The 13025-nt window shown below is 34.3% G+C and overlaps 1 protein-coding gene across 3 annotated transcripts in view; it reads left to right on the top strand.

The window, feature by feature from the left end:
- Caf1-55 (chromatin assembly factor 1 p55 subunit) overlaps positions 1–13025 on the top strand; it is a 406164-nt gene that overhangs the window by 207170 nt on the left and 185969 nt on the right. The window lies entirely within an intron of this gene.

Below are 13025 nucleotides of genomic sequence, written 5' to 3'. Positions count from 1 at the left end.
AGAAACAACAGATGAATTTGACAGAATGAGTTAGAGAAATTTTAAGCCAGAGAAAATCGAAAAGAGGAGATTCCAAATTACCAAGTCTCTGACAGGGAATATTGGAATGGACATGCGCACAAGTACCACCTTTGAGGCGAAAGGAATCATACAGCGAATAATTTGGGCAACTGAGATGAGCAGTAGTTGAATCAACTGATAACTGAGATTCTGTCAGAAAAAGTATATGGGGTTTGGCAGACTTCAAGTGGAAAGGGACATCATCGAAATTAGAATTGAGATCATTTATAATTGTCAAATGAACGAGGAAATGTTTGGGAGGTGTAGGTCTTTTTGCAGATAAGCTTATTCTATTAGATTGACAATTCATGGTTTATTCAATAGTAAGAAAAAGTGAGGGGGGTATGCTGTATGAGGTAATGAAATTTTTGGATTTGATGTATACATGGTAAGAATATACCCAGATCCTTGACATTTTGTGATCTGAGGTGCTTAGAGGAACACCTTTCTCGATTGTGTACTCAGGAGGTTTGTTTGTGAAAAAATGATCATGTGTTTGTTGGCTGTGTCTGATATTCTGGTAGGTAAATGAACAATCTCCGGTAGGTCATTAGTAATTGAAAAAGTCTCAGCATCTCTACAAGGTGGGCCCGTGTGACAAGAAAATGGAAGTCGGCTGGAGTTGTGAACATTAAAACTACCAAGAAAAATTACCCCGCTGTTAGGAAAGTTAGACTGGAGATAGACCAGTTTGAAAGAGAGGAAATTAGACTACTAAGTGACTTTCAAGAGTTCCAGCGTAACTTCAAATCCTTCCACCTTTTCTTACTTGGTCCTATCTCTGGTAAACATAATTTAAAATAACTTACTACAGTCAGATTGAAGGATTCAAAGTCTCAGTTACCATCCTGTAAAATTCAATGGTTGAAACAGTGGAACCTCCCTGGTCTCTGCACAAACCATTCCGTATAACTGTTTTTGCCAATACAGAACTACTCACTAACAAAACGGCATATCTTACATCAGTGTGGTTTTGGATACCACATTCACGTATATCAGTAATATACTGATAGTTCAAAAACAAATAACTGTCTAGGTGCTGTATTAGTTGTTTTCACATGTCAGCGCTCTCTCTTGCCTCGCCAACTATTTACACGACTGAGATTTATGCGATCAAGAAGGTTCTAGAATGTGTCAGCAGTATGCTCACTATTCTGTGTTTATTCTTTTTGGAATATATTTTTCTATGCTATATTTTCAAAAAAGTTTTATCACATCTAATAACTTGTGGGAAATGGTAAATCACTAAACTAAGTTTAGTTAATCACTAAACTTAGTTTAGTGATTAACTAACTGATTAATCAGGTAATCAGTTAGTTAATCACTAACTGATTAACTGATTTCTGTGGTATGCTGCAAGTCTGACAGGAGATAAAAGCAGGTAAAGCTGCCAGAAATGGACTTATCAATTTATCATCTATCTTAATTCTATATATGAGATTGTAATCCAGCAGTTGTGTACTGACCAGTGGACATTAAGATAGAAAATTTAAACTCATAATTTTCAAGCAAACCACAATTCTGAAAATTCAGTTTCTAGATGAAAAGAAAGGTACTGCAAAAACTCTTTTCAAGTGCATTTATTGGCCATGACCATCTTTCTCAGTTCCACTTATTATTAGGTCATAACTACCAATTCTCCAGAAGGGAAATATGCCTGTTTTTTATCAATTAATTCCATTCTCTGTCTCACCATTAAGGGTTAGGGTTTTTCTGTCTTTCGTTTTTTCTTTTCACCCAAAAAATAATAAAACTACATTAAAATTGAAATTTAAAAAAAAATTCTGAACTTCTGCTTATTTTAATTGATTGCTGCCATATATACTAGAATATCTACTTGAATATCTATTTTACATTGTAAAATAGAAATTCAAGATAATAGCTTTATCTGGACTGTGCAACCATTTCATCACTTATGTGGTACATTGGAGATTACCCTGACTTCTAATCTATCTTGGCACAAGCACCTTACAAATATTGCTTTCTCTGCATCTGAAAAACTTAATTTTCTCTTTCGATCTCAGTGTTACTTTTCTTCCAAATAGCTGCTCACTCTGTACAATTTGCAAATCTGCCCTACCATGGAATATAGTTCCCACATCTGGGATGGGCCCCCAAAACCTCTCTCAGGCTTCTAGATTCCATTCAGAATAGGGCAGTTAGGTTAATTAATGACATCACTAACAGAGTATCTTCACTCGCTGTCTCATAGACGTACTGTTTCTGCCACATGCCTTTTCTGTGGATACTTCCATGGGCACTGTTCTTCTGAATTGGCTTCTGTAATTGCCATTCTCTCTTTAAAATTGGGTGTAGTCTTGTACCTCTACTGCGATTTAAAACTTTGTGACAGCTAGATATATTTAGGGACTGTTACCATAGGGACTGCGTAAAATCAAATCCATCAAAAAGTATGAATCCAGTGTAGGTGTGGTTTCAAGAATAGCCTCGCGTTAAGCTGCAGATGGCTAAAACTTAAATGAATATATTAAATGTAATTTAAGGTCAAAGTTGGAATTGATGGAAAAAAAAAAGGAACAAGCAAGATAAGACTTTGCCAAAGCTCTTATACTTCTTTACAATAAGCTAATTAATAATAACATCCCTATTTATTTTATAAAATATTGTTTCAATATACAGGGTGATTCTAAATTATTGTCAGGGGTTTCCGTGGCCTATAATTTTCAAACCGGAAACAAAATAAAACTGCTTATGGTATTTGAGTTATATGAAATTTAACTCAGTTTTATTTGGCAGTACTGTACTCGCCACATTGATGTCTGGGAGATATGGCATTACTTCAAAATGGCAACTGTTCAAGAGAAAGCAATGTGTGTACTTTGGTTTTTTAAAAGAGGCCCTGCTTTTTGGTGAACAACGAAACTGTTACTGCGTTGAAACTGTGTGTTTCTTGTTGAGTATGTCATGCCTTTCAGTATAGCCATAAAAGATAAAAGATCTCATTAGCAAATAAACTATTTCTCTCTCTCTCTCTCTCTCTCTCTCTCTCATGCAAGTAACACTGGTAGGTGTGAACTTCCTCAAGTTTTTGCAATTTAACCCCAGGGGTTCTCACCTGGTGAGTATGGGCTTGGCACACCCAGGGTCCAGAGCGCACTCTCTCTCTCTCTCTCTCTGAATCAGAACTTGGAGGATTGGTTTGTATGATTTGCTAGAGAACCGTCTAAAAAGCCCATTGGAGCTATCTTACATAGTGTTTAGATTCGAGTAGCACCAGTGGTTTTCCACATCTCCACAGTCAGTTCTCTTGTGTTTAAAATAGTATCCTGTAAAGGCCAGATAGTGTGAGTGACGTTTTGCTTATGCTGTATAATGTAGGATTATGTTGTCCATCGAGCCTCTTGGCCAAGAGTCTAGATCAGGGGTCGCCAAACTTCTTTGACTGTCGACCCCTTCAAGAGTTTCTTGACTTTTTATTGATACCCCTCTATTTTACTATTACGTAATTATAATAGGACAAGCAAAAAAGACGCTTATGTGAGTTTTTAGATTGTTTGTATGTATAATGTAGTATATATTATTATATTGGCTTAACGTCAAAGGGATAAGTTTTTGTTTTTGACGTCCTACTTAACATTACATATTTGATAGGAGGGATAAATAAAATATAAAATTTAATTTAGATAACAAAATAACAATAGTACAATCTTCCTTATATATATGAAAATAAGACTTTTATTAACTTAGTATACTTTTTTTTTAAATTTAGTATACTTTTTAATTTACTAACATTGTCAATGTAAAAGGTTTGACTCTTGACAAGATTAGCAATGTTGGGTTCAAAAGTAGTAAGTTTCAGCCTCAGAATTCTATATCTAGCTTATTTCTTTGTTTTATTAAAATGGGATTAACATGGCTGAAACCAGCTTCGACCATGTACGAGCTTGGAATTTCAAGCAAAAACGGGAGTACCACTTCAGAAAGTTTTGGATATTTTTCTACAACATTTATATTCATCCAAAAGTAACTTAAAGTTCTATTTTTAAAAAGCGACTTAGTTTCAAGATCAACTGACAATTCAATAAGTTCATCTTGTAAGTTACATTCGATATTTTCAGTATCTACAGAAAATGGCGTGATAATCCAATCTGGAATGTGCATGTTTTCAAAATCTGCAAAGCGCAATTTAAAATCATTGCTCAAATTTTGAAGATGTTTTGTGTATATTTCTGAGTCTTCATCTTTTACTTCCAATTGCTGTAGATTTGAAAAGTACTGAAAACCTTTTGATAATTTAAATAAGGCTAATTTAGCTTGGAAGCCTAAAAGAATCGTTCAAGCTTGTATAATCGTGACATCTTTACCTTGTAGACGGGTCTGTATGTCCTTAAATTTTGGAAATAAGTCGGCCAAGTAGAAAATATGATTCTTATTTCTCTTCAGTTCATCACTCAAAAACAAATTAACATCTGTAAGAAACTCAACAAATCTTTGTAGACTTGCACCTCTTGACAACCATCTTACTTCAGTATGCAAGAGTAATTGGTTTGATACTTCATCATTTTTTTCACAAAGTTTGGCAAACAATCACGATTTAAGAGGATGAGTTCTAATTAGATTAATAGATTTAATACACACTCTTAGAGTATCATGCAGTTCGTCACTGAGAGTTTTTGCCACCAAATGGTTTCGGTGCAACACACAGTGAATAGTACCCACACTTTGAACTTTTTCTTTCAAAAAGGCAGCGAAACCTCGATAACAGCCCACCATTTGCAGGTGTGCCATCTGTGGCTACTGCTGTTATATTAGTAAATGGAATATCATACTTATTTAAATATTCCTCCAAATCGCTGAAAAATTGTCAACCCGTTCCATCACTTTCAAGATATTTTGCAAATAAAAATTTGTCAATAATTTGTGTTGGGTTTTACTATAATATCTTACATAAGCTATAAGAATAGAAGAACTATCAAATGTAGATTCATCAAGTTTGATGAAGAACTTACTATTTTTGAGTTCTGATACTACAGTTTTTCTACATCTTCAGCCATTTCACCAATACACCTTTTCAAGCTATTCATACTCAATGGTAAGCATTTTAAAACAGGGCCAGAATCTTTTTTCATTATGGTTTCAATTACTTCTTTAATTGTGGGTATAACAATATCTTCTGCAATTGTATATGGTTTTCCTTTTTTTGCTATATTAAAAGAAATATTGTTGGAGGCTGTTAATCCTTGTTTATTGTCAGCTTCGGCAGGTGCTTTCATAAATGATTTTATAGTTGGTCGATGTGTGTATTTCTCTTTCAGTTCTTTAAAAAAGTAAAGATCTTTATCTTTCTTATCGGGATGGAGTCTTTGAAGATGATCTTTCATTTTTGCTGGTTTCATTGCATCGTTACTAAAAGGTTTTTTCACAAAGAAGACACATAGGCCTCGTTTCATTTGTTAATGAGTCAATAAACCAAAGTTTCCAATATTCTAACAAATATTGTCTGCATTCCTTTTTAGAATCTGAAGCTGCCATTGTGGTTACTGGGGTTGTAACAAAATAATTAAAATTGAAGTCAGTATGCACAAGTAATAAGTCTAAATAATATACCTACTCATGTATTTCTATAGGATGTACAAAACTACCAGCCCTGCTCAACTCTTCAACATAGAGAAGTTTAGTTCGAGAATGAATAACGATTGAATTATAATATGTATGTTGATGAATTTTAGAACATTAACACTCACTTGTATGTTGATGCGCAAAAATAAGACTGGAATTGAATACATGTAAGTGAAGAACTCATAGGCACATAATACAAGAAAGCAAACTTATATACCAACAGCCAAAAAAAAAAACCCTTATTTCACCCATCCACTCGCACCAAATATTTGTCAAGTTCTGCCTTTAATCCATTTAAACTATCAACTTCTACAACGACAGATGGAAGTTTGTTCCACCATTCAACCACCCACTGGCTGAAGACAAACTTCCGCACACCTATCCTACAACCGTCTTTCCCCAATTTCAATTTATGCCCTCTCAGGGGATTATTCTGAGCAAGAGGAAGAATCCCATCCGCATTGAGAATGCTCAAACCATTCAAGGCTTTATACACCTCAATCAGATCACCTCGCAGGTGCCTAGTCTCCAGACACTGTAATTTGCAAAACTTAAGTCTTTCTTCGTAAGAGCAACCCTTTGTTCCATTCACTAATCTTGTTGCCTTCTCTGTACTTGTTACAGCAACTCTACATCCTTCTTAAAATGAGGCCTCCAGACCTGTATACAGTACTCAAGGTGTGGCCTGACAATTGTCATATACAAGGGAATAATCACCTCCTTCCTGTATATCATTGACAAGACACCATGAGCTACTCTTGCAGACTGTCTGCACTGCTCAGAAAACTTCATATCTAGCAGGGAGAAGGAAGTGATTATTCCTGTGTATAAGGCAATGGTCAGGCCACACCTTGAGTACTGTATACAGATCTGGAGGCCTCATTTCAAAAAGGATGTAGAAGCTGCTGGAACGAGTACAGAGAAGGGCATTAGTGAATGGAACAAAGGGTTGCTCTTACGAAGAAAGGCTTAAGTTTTGCAAATTACAGTGTCTGGAGACTAGGCACCGGCAAGGTGCCTAGTCTCCAGAAGAAAGACATCGAGCTTCTTGAAAGGGTGCAAAGAAGGGTAACTCGCCTGGTGAGATCGGCAAAAGGGCGTCCTTATGAAGAAAGACTTCGAATATGTGGGTTGCAGAGTTTGGAAACTAGACACCTTAGAGGAGATTTGATTGAGGTGTTTAAGGCTCTGAGAGGCATCAGTAAAATGAATGAGGACAAAATTTTCAAGATTACAAATGATGCTAGAACTAGGGGACATAAATTCAAGTTACGGGGGGAAATGTTTAGATTGGATTGCAGGAAGTTCTATTTTAGCCAGCGAGTTATAAATTACTGGAATAAGTTGCCTTCATGGGTGGTAGAGGCCGACAGTTTGGGGAAATTCAAAGGTCATCTGGATAGTACTTTCGGGTAAGGGAAGCACATAGGATGATAGGTTTAATTTCCTTTTTATTTATTTTTTATTTTATTAATTATTATTATTTATTTATTTATTTTTTTTTTTATTTTTATTTTTTTTTGTTTTTATCATTGTTTTGTTCGGATTTATATTTTTTTTTATTATTTTTTTTTTATTTATTATTTTTTTTTTTTGGCTGGTGCAGCATAAGCCATAGGCTTTCTTGCACCATGCGGCCGTTACTAATACTAATACTAAAGGTGATCTGATAGAGGTGTATAAAGCCTTGAATGGTTTGAGCATGCTCAATGCTGATGGGATTCTGCCTCTTGCTCAGAATAATCACCTGAGAGAGCATGAATTCAAATTCAGGAAAGACAGATTTAGGATAGATGTGCGGAAATTTTCCTTTAGCCAGCGGGTAGTTGGTTGGTGGAACCGACTTCCAATCCTTGTTGTGGAAGTTGATAGCCTAAATAAATTTAAGGTTCAGCTGGACAGGTATTTCGAATGAACGGTGAAGTGGAAGTTTTTTTTTTTTTTTTTTTATTTGGCTGATGCTGCATAAGCTTGCTTTCTAGGATCATATGCCTCTACTAATGCTAATGCTATCTGCCTGCACAATTACCCCCAGGTCCTTTTCATTCTCTACCACTGTCAGTGCGGTACCAGAGTTGATACGTTACTCTGGGATTACTGCTTCCCATATGTAGCCCCAACGAATGTCTTTTAGTTTCATTTCAAGATCTACAGCAACCACTCTCTCTCTCTCTCTCTCTGAATAGCATAATAGTAAAGAAGCAAATCTCTCTAAATTCTTTTTCTATATAAAACAAATAAAAATGTATGACCGTTTCTAACTGCCCACCGTGCAGTAACTCAATTAATTTGGAGGGTGCAATATGACCTAAGTAGCTCTTGCGCCAGAAAACACAACAACAACAACCCATATGTAGTATTTTACATTTGTCAATGTTCAACTTCATTTGCCACCTCTCAGCCCATCTGCTCAGCTTTTCTAGATCCTGTTGCAGCAGTGTACTGTCATTAGTGTCATTAACAACCCAGCCAATCTTCGTATCATCTGCAAACTTGGACATTAAGCCTGATATACCATCATAAATATCATTTATAAATTCAGAAAACAACAATGGACTCAACACTGAACCCTGAGAGACTCTACTAATAACATTAGTCCACGAAGAGCAGTGTCCATTAATTACGACTCTGTCTTCTCCCACTCAACCATCCCTTTATCCATAGCAGCAATTTGCCTCCAATGCCACACTGCTCCAACTTGTGCAGCAGTCTTCCATGTGCAACAGTATCAATGTGCATAATCTTCAAAAAAACCAGAATTTTCGAAAATGCGGCAAGTTGTGGGTTCGGCTAGATTTATCATATGAGATGGATCTTGTAAATAAGCAACAGCGCACGTGTTGCAATCTCGCTCCCGCTGCGCCGGCAGGGTGGGAATCACTGACATCCGTTTATTGGTAAATATCATTTTGGCCTACTTGATTGGCCCCAGTAACTATTTCCATGACCTTGCTCCATCTTACAGGTCCTATTCATTTCACTGTTCCCACGATTCACTCTTAATTGCATTGTCATTCAGGATGGAGGTAATCCAAGTTAACCAAATTAAATATTACCCATACAATGATTTCTTATATTTTTCTATCGACCCCTAACAATGTTATAATGACCCCTGGGGGTTGATATCGACCACTTTGGCGACCACTGGTCTCGATGGACAACAGTTCAGTTCAGTTTTGGATGACAGACGAAATCTATGGTGGTGGATGATGAGGAAGTCTTTCATTGGGATTTCAAAAGGATATGGGGCCAGAGGGCATCCTTTCAGAGGGAGCTTCCCTTCTGGTGGGAATGATAAGAACAGCATAACAGATGATGCTGCTCTTATCAGTCCAAACTAACGAGTTTGGTGTTGGAGGGATTTGGACAATACCCTGGGAATGTTTGGGGAGTTAAAGCCATGTGGCCAGGGAACCCTATCGGGTGGGGATCCTGTTTATCATCCTGTCTAATTAGGTCATAAAAGTCTGACAATCTCACATTATGGAACCTAAAAAGAGGAATCAGCATAATGTCACAAGGGCGCTGTGTGGTGCTTTCAGAATTGGTTGATGCCAGCTGCATTCATGGTGTGGGGTGGAGAGGCTACTGTTATTCAAGACATTCATGACACATGCACTGAAGACCTTTCCCTTCACCATTGTAATAAGAAAATAGGAATGAAGAGAATATTCTGAAAATGTATTTGTTTTTTATATGATTGAAGATTTCAGTGAAGGGGAACTTGTTTCACCATAAATACCGTAACATAAAAACCCACAGAATTCCAGTTATCTGTATTATCGCAAATGCAATAAGATCGAGTTTGCTATACGTTTATAATAGTTTGTGGTAACAGAAAAGCTCAATAAACTGGAAGGTGCGAATTGTTTTTATTTTTTGATGGTGTAAGTGAACTCCACAAATATTTTATAGAAAAATACCACAAAGGTTCAAAATTGATTCTTATAATGCAGTAGTTTTCAACCTTTTTTTAATAATGGGACCCCTAAGTAATTTATTTTATTTTGCGGCACCCCTACTCAATTTTCTGCCTGTTTTGAATGGGCCGTCAATCCACTCAAAGCCCCCGATGAAGTAGGGGATTGACGTCCATGTGATGTAATTCAAAAATGTAAAAAAATGTATAAATTATAGATATAGTTATAAAATAATATTGCTAATTTGCCTATTGCTACAGTTTTTCATCAATAAGTGTTATGAAAATTTCTTTAGTAATGCGCAACAAGTTGCAAAATCCTAAATGTATAGGCCACGGGTAATTAAGATAACCGAGAATAGGCTAGCTTAAAGACCAGTAATGTATTAACTATAATATTTATAGGTAAAAAACACCGGCACGGACAATGTTTAATTAGCCATCATGGCTAAAAACAATGACATTAATGATGAACAAAGACGAATTAAACCACAATAGAATGATAATACAAAAGAATAATAATAGGTACTCTGTTTGTACCCATGCATTGCTAAAACAGCTACTGGGACAACAGAGAAAGCTAGAAAGAAATTAAATAAAACTATTATAATAGAATATTAAAAATAAAGTGCGAACTGAACCATCATAATACAAAAGAATAATTATATATATATATATATATATATATAGTTATTATAGTAAAAGTACAATAAGTACTATACAGATGCTGAACATGTATAGGAACACAACAGTATACAGCTTGCAGTAGGCCATAAGGCCAAAATAACTTATAAAGACAAAAATGACTTTCATCAACCGGTGAAATACCACCACTTTGCTTATTGGAAGCTTGAAGTGGTGAAACCCATGTTTAGTCTCTAGAGCAAAGTTTCTGGCATCCCCCTCCCCCATACTTCTCCTTCAACCCATGCACGTTACTAAGTACTATAGGTTTTGATACCTTTCGTGTTTGGGGTTTTCATAAAAAAAAAAAAAAAAAACAAGGCCAAACCCTGGAAATAAACATATAATTAGTAATAAAATATAAATATATAATACAATGAAGATTATGTAGTTAACTATTGGTTTAGAGATACATTGAAAGGGACTTTTTCAAGGACTAACTCTCTAAATATATCCTACCAATAATTAATGGAGCTATCTGTTTCTGTTTGCCATCTGCCTATTTATCAGTGTCCAAATCTTAAACTAAATTTTGTTATAATTTAGTAGCAAACAGGTGAGATAACATTTAGCCCGACAGATATATTCGAAACGAATATATAGAAAAAGGAAATAAGAAAAAAGAAGGCTGACTATAATTTTCAATTTCTGTTGGGGTATTATTTTTTATTTATACAAATGCAGGCTATAGCTAACATAAGGAGAAAGGAAATAGGGATAAGTATAGTAATAGTACCTCAATTTCCCTCTAATTACTCTAATAGATCTTGAGGTATGAAAAATTAGGGTTAGATAGTTAAAAGCGAAAAGTAAAGAAAAAAAGCACTTATATAATTGTACATGGGAGCGTAACCATAATTTAACTGGGAGCATAACTGCCCGACCCTTTAGTAAGGGATCCTGGTATGTCTATAAGAGGACACCTTATGGTGTTAAATAGATAAAGATGGTGATGAAATATAGAATAATATAGAAAATTAGAGAAATGCCAAGTTAATAGCTGATTTATCATAAATTATCCCATTACACAAAATGGTATATGTTCCATACTGAACAAATAATAAAATAAAATAAAGAATAGATTATTTAGAATGACCAATAAATAAGTCAGTAGTTAACAACTGCTTACCACATTGAACTGTTCTACATGAAAGAATGAAAAAGTTGAGCACATGTTACTATATACCAAACAATTAGTGACACCAGCACCCTCGTAGTTCTTAAGTCTAAAGGACCAACTAATTAAATTAAATAAATAATATTAAACCAAAAGCAGCAGCACCCTCTGAATTTTTTAGAAAAGATTATTGAACTAACTAATAATCCGAAATTACAGTTGAATTGTTTAGAGAAGATATAATGAAAATGAATAGTGGCTCTCAATAGGGAAAAAAAAAAAAAAAACTTGATATATTTTACCATATAGTAATGAAGAAATCTTTTAAAAGATGAAGTTAAATACCATTTAAATATGAAATTAATTCATACCTTAAGAACAAATATAGGTACAACTTTTTCAAAGAGCGTAAGCAACATATTACATGCTCAAAAGGTAGTGCCTACTATATACATTTATACAAGTCCTCAAAATGACTAATAAATATTCTTAAATGTAATAGAAATGCTTATATTAAAATTAAGTTACTTATGTTATTTATGTAGAAAATAATTTTGCTATAATGTAATTTGGGTTTATATTATATGCCATTTGTTAATAGCAATCGAAATGGCTTTATGAAGGTTTATAGCTATAAAACAATCTGGAAATCCGTTATCAATATAATAGGCAATGCATATTTAAATTTGTTGATAATTATACAGGTTAAATATATCCATGATATTATTTTTGGTCTAAAGCATAGTAAGCTAAGAGCATTATCTAAAATAAACAAAGCGTATAGCCATAATAACATCTTAAACCATCTGCTAAATGATATTTTTAAATTTAAATTAGGTAATAAACCTAAAGTTATGACTGAATGCATTATTTTTAAATTCAGTAGTTTATTATTGGATAATATATTAATGGACAAAATTATCAACAAATTTAAATATGCATTGCCTATTACAAACTCTTATATTTATACCTGCTTCAGTTATAACAAACCTATAGGTCTTATGGTATGCAATTACAAACAAGTGGCTTGTAACCTAGAGAAGAGTGATATTGAGGCTGAATGTTTTTGCCATCTGCGCCAATATCAATCATATGTGGATAAATACCATAAACACATTATTACCGGGAATTTGAGTATTATTTCTTACTCAGAATTATGCAAAATGTTATCTTATGGATTTAAATTTAGGCCTAATACAATCAGCAGTTTAAATATGATAAATAAACAAATACACATAGATTTAGTGCCTTTTTGCTTAAAACTAGCATATAAGCATAATATACCGTTGGAAGCCTTCCACATTTGGTTATCTCTTAAGTAACAAGCTATAGAAAAACAGATTTGCTTTATACATAAAAAAACACAACCCACTAAGATTTTCGATATGGTCAAAATTAAACAACAATTAAAGAAGATGCAAACTAAGTTCATAATAACAACAATAGACAAAGCAGCCAACAACTACAGCTTTACATGCAAAAAATTCTATACTTCAACTTCAATAGAACTATACTTCAATAGAATTATTATATAATTCTATATAATATAGAATTATAATATATAATTCTATATTATATTCAACATTATTAAAAGAACTAAATAATAGCACTACTTACAGAATAGTAACTAATAACTGTAACCATTATAAAGAAACCACTGGCCAT

The sequence above is a fragment of the Mastigoproctus giganteus genome, chromosome 3, assembly GCF_048544385.1.
Source record: "Mastigoproctus giganteus isolate SK-2022 chromosome 3, ASM4854438v1, whole genome shotgun sequence".
NCBI classification, from domain to species: Eukaryota; Metazoa; Arthropoda; class Arachnida; order Uropygi; family Thelyphonidae; genus Mastigoproctus; species Mastigoproctus giganteus.
Note: the sequence above shows the minus strand (reverse complement) of the source record. Positions and strands in the feature narration are given on the sequence as shown.